Source organism: Vigna umbellata, chromosome 2, assembly GCF_029865625.1.
Source record: "Vigna umbellata cultivar VRB3 chromosome 2, Vumbellata_1.0, whole genome shotgun sequence".
Taxonomy (NCBI): domain Eukaryota; kingdom Viridiplantae; phylum Streptophyta; class Magnoliopsida; order Fabales; family Fabaceae; genus Vigna; species Vigna umbellata.
In genome coordinates, this window is record NC_142166.1 from 32,876,852 (window position 1) to 32,883,650 (window position 6,799).

Genomic DNA, 6,799 nt, shown 5'->3' on the forward strand with positions numbered 1-6,799 from the left:
CTAGAGAACTTTTCCCTCCTCCGGAAACTCTGTTACAACCATCACCACAAGGTTCTGACCATAGCACTGAAAATATGGAGAATAATAATGCCAGAAGAACTCTTGCAGATTACACAAATATAGATGGACCTCAACATTTTAATAGCATAGCAAGACCGAGGGTCAATGCAGCCAACATGGAGGTTAAAACAGCATTAATCCAACTGGTGAAGAGTAATCAATTTAATGGTTTGTCTCACGAAAGCCCATATGAGCACCTCACAACTTTTAATGAGATCTGCAACACGGTGAAAATAAATGGGGTGCCGGACGAAGAATTCAAACTTAACCTGTTTCCATTCTCATTAGGAGGCAACACTAAGCTCTGGTTAAATTCTTTTCCAGAAGGAAGCTTTACAGAGTGGGAAGCAGTGGTGACCAAGTTCCTAAACAAATACTTTCCACAATCAAAGGTGAATAAAGGAAAGCAAGAGATTTCATCATTCAGGCAAGGCATAGAGGAATCATTGGGGCATGCATGGGACAGGTATAAAAGCTTATTAAGAAAGACACCCACGCATGGATTTGATGAAGTGGAAGTAGTCCTAATCTTCCTTGGAGGTCTTGGTTCACAAACCAAGATGATGCTTGACGCCTCAGCAAGAGGAAATATCAAATGGAAAACTCCAGAGGAAGCTACAGAAGTCATTGACAATATGGCTACTAGTGATAATGAGCTAAACAGTGAAAGAGGATATCCTAGTCAGAAGGAGTTGCTACAATCAAATGATGCTTTGCTTATTCAAAATAGAATTATTTCTCAACAGTTGGAAGAAGTAATTATGAAACTTTCTCAATTACCACAAGAAATACAAAAGGTTTCAATGGTTCAATGGCAACAGCAAAAATGGCAAATGCAATTTACTCCATCTGAGAAGACAACAAAACTTGACGAGACTTTCCAAAAATTCTTGAAGACGAATGCATCTTATTGTAAGAATGTGGAAGTGGCGTTTGAAAATATGAAGATCCATATTGAGCGGATAGTGGACAAGATGAAAAATGGTAATATCAGAAAGGAGTGTAAAACTGTTGTGACCAGAAGTGGTAAGGTATTAGAGGAGAGAAAAAAAGAAAGAGAGGAGAAAGAAAATGAGAGTGAAAAATAAACATGTGAGTGGAAAGAAAGAGTTGAGAGAGAAAAAAAGAAAGAAGAAGAAGATGAGAAGAAAGAAAAAAAAGAAAGAGAAGAGAGAGATGAGAGACAAAAAGAAAGAGAGTTTGAAAAACCACTTCCTTATCCGAAAAGCTATTCAAGGAAGGAGAAAGAAAAACAATTGGAGAGATTCATGGAGTTGTTTAAGAAGCTGGAGATCACTATACCATTCTCTGAAGCATTGCAACAGATGCCATCATATGCAAAATTTTTGAAGGAACTGCTTACAAAGAAAAACAAATACATTAAGGAAACTATCAAGGTACAGGGAAACTGCAGTGAAATCATACAGAAATTACCTCCTAAGTTTAAAGATCCAGGAAGTTTCACTATTCCATGTACCATAGGAAATTTGGAAAATGGAAGAGCATCGATTGATTTAGGAGCTAGCATTAATTTAATGCCGTTATCCATGTGTAAAACAATTGAGGGTTTGGAAATCAAACCTACCAGAATGACTCTTCAACTGGCAGATAGGTCTCTTAAATATCCATGTGGAGTGGTGGAAGACGTGTTGGTGAAGGTTGACAAGTTTGTATTCCCAGTAGATTTTATTGTAATGGAGATGGAAGGAAACAGTGATGTACCTCTCATTCTTGGGAGACCTTTTATGAAGACTGCTAGAGTTTTAATTGATGTGGAAAATGGCAAGCTTAAATTGAGAGTTCATGATGAAGAAGTCACCTTTGATGTATTTAAAGCTATAACGTATCCAAATGATGATAAAGCATGTTTTCAATTTGACGAACTTGATGAAATCTGTGTGATGCAAGAAAGGATGGTGCGGTATGTTTCTCCATTAGAGAAAACTCTTATTGATGCTCGTGAAGATTTAGATGAAGAAGAAGAGAAATTAATTGCAGAATGTCTGATGGACTTGGAAACATTGAAAAAAATTCCAGAGGAGGATACAGAGTTTGAAATAATTGATAAGGAAGAAGAAGTCAAAGTAAAGAAACCATAATTAAAAAGACTCCCAGCACATCTGAAGTATGTTTTTCTAGAAGAAGATGAAAAAAAGCCAGTTATCATCAGTAATTCTTTGTCTCTACAAGAAGAAGAACAGTTGATAGAAATTCTGAAAGCTAATAAAGGAGCAATTGGGTGGTCAATATCAGATCTTAAAGGTATTAGCCCAACTTATTGTATGCATAAGATCTTTATGGAAGAGGATTATAGACCGAGTGCTCAACCACAGAGAAGGTTAAACCCTGTAATGAAGGAGGTGGTCAGAAAAGAAGTGTTGAAACTTTTAGAAGCTGGTATTATTTATCCAATCTCTGACAGCGAATGCGTAAGTCCAGTTCAGGTGGTTCCAAAGAAAGGCGGAATGACAGTAATTCACAATGATAAGAATGAACTTATTCCCACTCGGGCAGTTACTAGATGGCGAATGTGCATTGATTACAGAAAGCTAAATAAAGCCACTAGGAAGGATCATTTTCCTCTTCCTTTATGGACCAGATGTTAGAAAGATTAGCAGGTCAAGCTTTCTATTGCTTCCTAGATGGATATTCTGGATACAATCAAATTGTGGTAGATTCAAAAGACCAAGAGAAGACAGCCTTTACTTGTCCTTTTGGTATCTTTGCCTATAGAAAGATGTCATTTGGATTGTGTAATGCTCCAACTACCTTTCAAAGGTGTATGCAGGCGATTTTTGCAGATCTCTTAGAAAAGTGTATTGAAGTCTTCATGGATGATTTTTTAGTCTTTGGAAATTCTTTCCAAAGGTGTTTGGCAAATTTGGATACTATTCTTAAAAGATGTGTTCAGACAAATCTTGTTCTTAATTGGGAGAAATGTCATTTTATGGTAAAAGAAGGAATTGTGCTGGGACATAAAATTTCTGCTAAAGGGATTGAGGTAGATAAAGCCAAAGTGGAAGTCATTGATAAATTACCTCCACCAACAAATGTAAGGGGGATCAGGAGTTTTCTAGGTCATGCTGGATTTTATAGAAGATTCATTAAAGATTTCTCAAAAATTGCTAAACCATTGAGTAATCTTCTTATGAAGGATGCTTCTTTTGTGATGAATGACGAATGTTTGAAAGCTTTCGACATATTGAAGAGCAAATTAGTGTCAGCTCCAGTGACTGTAGCTCCAGATTGGAATAAAAATTTTGAGCTAATGTGTGATGCAAGTGATTATGCAATAGGAGTTGTTCTTGGCCAGCGAACAGAGCGGATTTTTCATCCAATTTATTATGCCAACAAAGTTCTGAATGATGCTCAGTTAAATTATGCTACTACAGAGAAAGAATTTCTAGCCATAGTGTATGCTCTAGAGAAATTTAGACCTTATCTTATTGGGTCTAAGGTGATTATCTATACAGATCATGCAGCTATCAAATACTTGTTGACAAAGCCAGATTCTAAGCCACGTCTGATTAGATGGGTACTACTCTTGCAAGAATTTGATGTGGAGATCCGTGATAAGAAAGGGAGTGAGAACTTGATTGCTGATCATTTGTCACAGTTAGTCAACAAGGAGGTTACTAGCAAGGAATCAGAGATCTGGGAATCTTTTTCAGATGAAGCACTCATGTATATTCAGCAGAGGCCATGGTTTGCTGATATGGCTAATTTCAAAGCTGCAAGGAATTGTTATGGAGATCTTCTTCATAGTTTAGTTTACTGTTATTTGGAATTGTTATGGATTTAGGACTTATTTTCCTTTAGTTTCTGTTTGAGAAAGTTCAATTTGTGAATGATAATAATGATGTGGATAGTGTAGGTTATTGTTTTTTTACAAGTGCTTAGACTTTTGATTCATGAGTTTCTTCCCTGATTCTTTGCTTTTGATCATTAGTTCTAGATGTTTCTTGTTGATTTTTTCTTTACCTTAGATTGTACATATGTGTCTGTAACATTTAAGTTCAGTTACTTCATACATGAGTATATTCGTTTATTTAGGATTTGTTTAGCTTTTAAATTTCCAATTTGAGTTGCTTGTTTCCAGTTTTAGTTGCATGTAATTCTCATATTGGTTTAATTTTTATTTCTGTTTTAGGTAGTTTAGAGTTCCATTTTCTTTTATTTTTCCTTTTAGTTCATATTCTTTCTTTCCGTAACCAAATTTTCTTATTCTTTTTAATTTCATTGTTTCATTTTCTATTTCCCCACCTTGTTTTTATAGTTAAGTAGTAAATAATTACAAGAATTAACTTTATACTCTGAAGCTTAATCATAGTTGAGTCCTTGGATTGATACTTGGTTATCCCTCTACTACATTAGTGGGGAAACTGAGTTTGTTGGCTTTGATGCGACTAAAAGCGAGTTTAACAAATGGCGTCGTTGCCGGAGATTCGGCAAATTAAGTCTTAGAGTGTTAGGTTAGTCTTGTCTAGGTTAGTTTCTTTACTTACTTGCATTTCAGTTTGTGTTCATATAGCTTAGGTTTGGGAGTGTATTGTTAGCCCTTGCATCCATATAGTTTGTATAGTTTTCTTTTCTTTCATATATTTTTGTTGAGTTTTGTGATAGAGGCCTTAAAGAGGTCTGATTGGTGTTTTTCCAGTGAGCTTTAGTAAGCATGAATTACTACTCTGCATATGATAATTGCTCTTTACCTTATAATGCTCAACCACCAAGATTTGTCCTGTTCTGTGAACCTATTCCTGAGGAATTTTTGCAGCCAGTTAATCAAATTTTCCAGCAACAACCACCACTTTGTTTTCAACCATATGGTGAGCAGCAACCCTGGATTATGCAGCAGCAGCTGCCACATTCATATTGGCACCAATATGCTGAACCAAAGCTAGAGGAATTCCAATCAGTGCAGCCATGGCAAGATCAATTCTGTGATCAGCAGTAGGGGATTCCAGCATCTGAATTTCAAGGGATGACCAATCAAGTGGCTGAATTAGTATCTGCTATCAACAAGCTGACAGGGAGAGCTGAAGAGGAAGAGGGCACACCTGCTGCCATTGAGTTTCAAGGTTTTGAGAGTCAAATCACTTCAGGCATTGTGAGCTGTACACCACAGTTTTATCAAGATTCAGATCAGCCGTGGCAACCTCAATTTGGTGAATCAGAGCAACAAGATGTATATTCTCCAGATTGTTTGGCACACATGTGGAAGGTGGCAACACAATTGGCAAGAGAATCAAATGAAGCACAAGCAACGATTGATGATTTGAAGCAACTTTCAACAACACCACAACAGTTTGATATGCAGAATGTTGATTTAGACTCTAACTGTTCTGATGAGTTTCATTGTGTTCATAATTCTAGTTGCACTATTTCTCCAGCACTTGATTTAAAATCTGACTTTCATAGTGTTAATATTGATAGTGTTGATTTGAAAGAAATTGTGTATTCTGGTTGTGATGTTACATCAGAGTTTAATGTTGTTGAATCAAATTATGATTTTAATAGTGAACCTGCAGAGCATGTTGAATTCGTAACTGATAGTTCACTTATTAATATGGGTCTTGGTGCTTATGCACAGGCTGACATTGTGTTTGATGATCTTGCAACAGAAATAAAAGAGGATGTAGACCATGAAAGCAAGAGTGCAGTTGTGGTTAATGAAGTGGAGTGCAAGCTGGCTGAGAATGACTCTGATGAGGTAGTTAGTGAGCAAATAATGCAGGTATACTCTGAACTTAGCATTCCAGTTCATATCTGTGAGGTTCAAGTGAACGTAAATAGCTTTGATCTGTTAGAAATTGAACCAATAAAGCCTGTTATTGATACTGCTGTTTTGATGCCTGCACATACTCATATTTTGGATTCATTCTCGTCTGTAGAGCATATTGAAATATCTATTGTTTTTCTAGATTCTTGTACTGACTTTGAGATTGTTTCAATGGATGATAGTCCTTCTGAAGGTGTTGAGGTAGCCACTGAGTTCACAGATTCTGGTAAGGTTGTCTTTGAGGAAGTAGTCGAGGTTGTCTTTGAACCTAATCTTACCACTGGTATAGCTGAAATGCACACTGTTTCCAATATCTTGCATGCTTTACCTGATTTGCCTGATACTTCTGAGCATTTTAAACTGCTAGACACAATCTTTGTTGTGCATCATACAAACACACCTACTGATGGGTGTTCTGACTTGAATGCATATGCTCTTGATGATCTGTTGAATGATTATGCTCTTACCTCTGATAATTATCCAAAGTTTGATGATTTAATTGTGCATATTAACCTTGATCTGGATGTTGCAGATGATACATTGAGTGCAGGCACTGATCTTGAGGAGGCTGTGTATACTGAAGATAAAAAGGAAGTCCTGGCTGAGGCAGGAGATGGTCTCAATGAGACTCAAGGACCCTGGAATGTACAGAATCAGCAGAAATTGCATGAGGAGATCTGGTTGCTGCAACAAAGTGTTTTGAATGTGAAAAATCAGCACATGCAAGCCTTGAGTAAAGAATTGTAGTTGCTGTAGTGGAGAGCTGAGAAGAATGCAGTTAGTGCAATCATGGAAACCTTACACAGAAGAGCTGAGCTTGGAGAAAAACCAATAAGCCATTTCTTTCCTTTTCTTTTCTATTGTAGTGATAAATTTTTGTTATTAGCTTGCATAGTCATAGATAGCATAGTTAATAATAGGATAGAAAATATGTTGTTCTACATAAAACTAAAAAGAATT

General features: G+C 36.5%; 1 pseudogene; it reads left to right on the forward strand.

The window, feature by feature from the left end:
- The first annotated feature begins 4,732 nt into the window (after nucleotides 1-4,732).
- LOC148203830 (uncharacterized) lies at nucleotides 4,733-6,586 on the forward strand (annotated as a pseudogene).
- The last annotated feature ends 213 nt before the right edge of the window (nucleotides 6,587-6,799 follow it).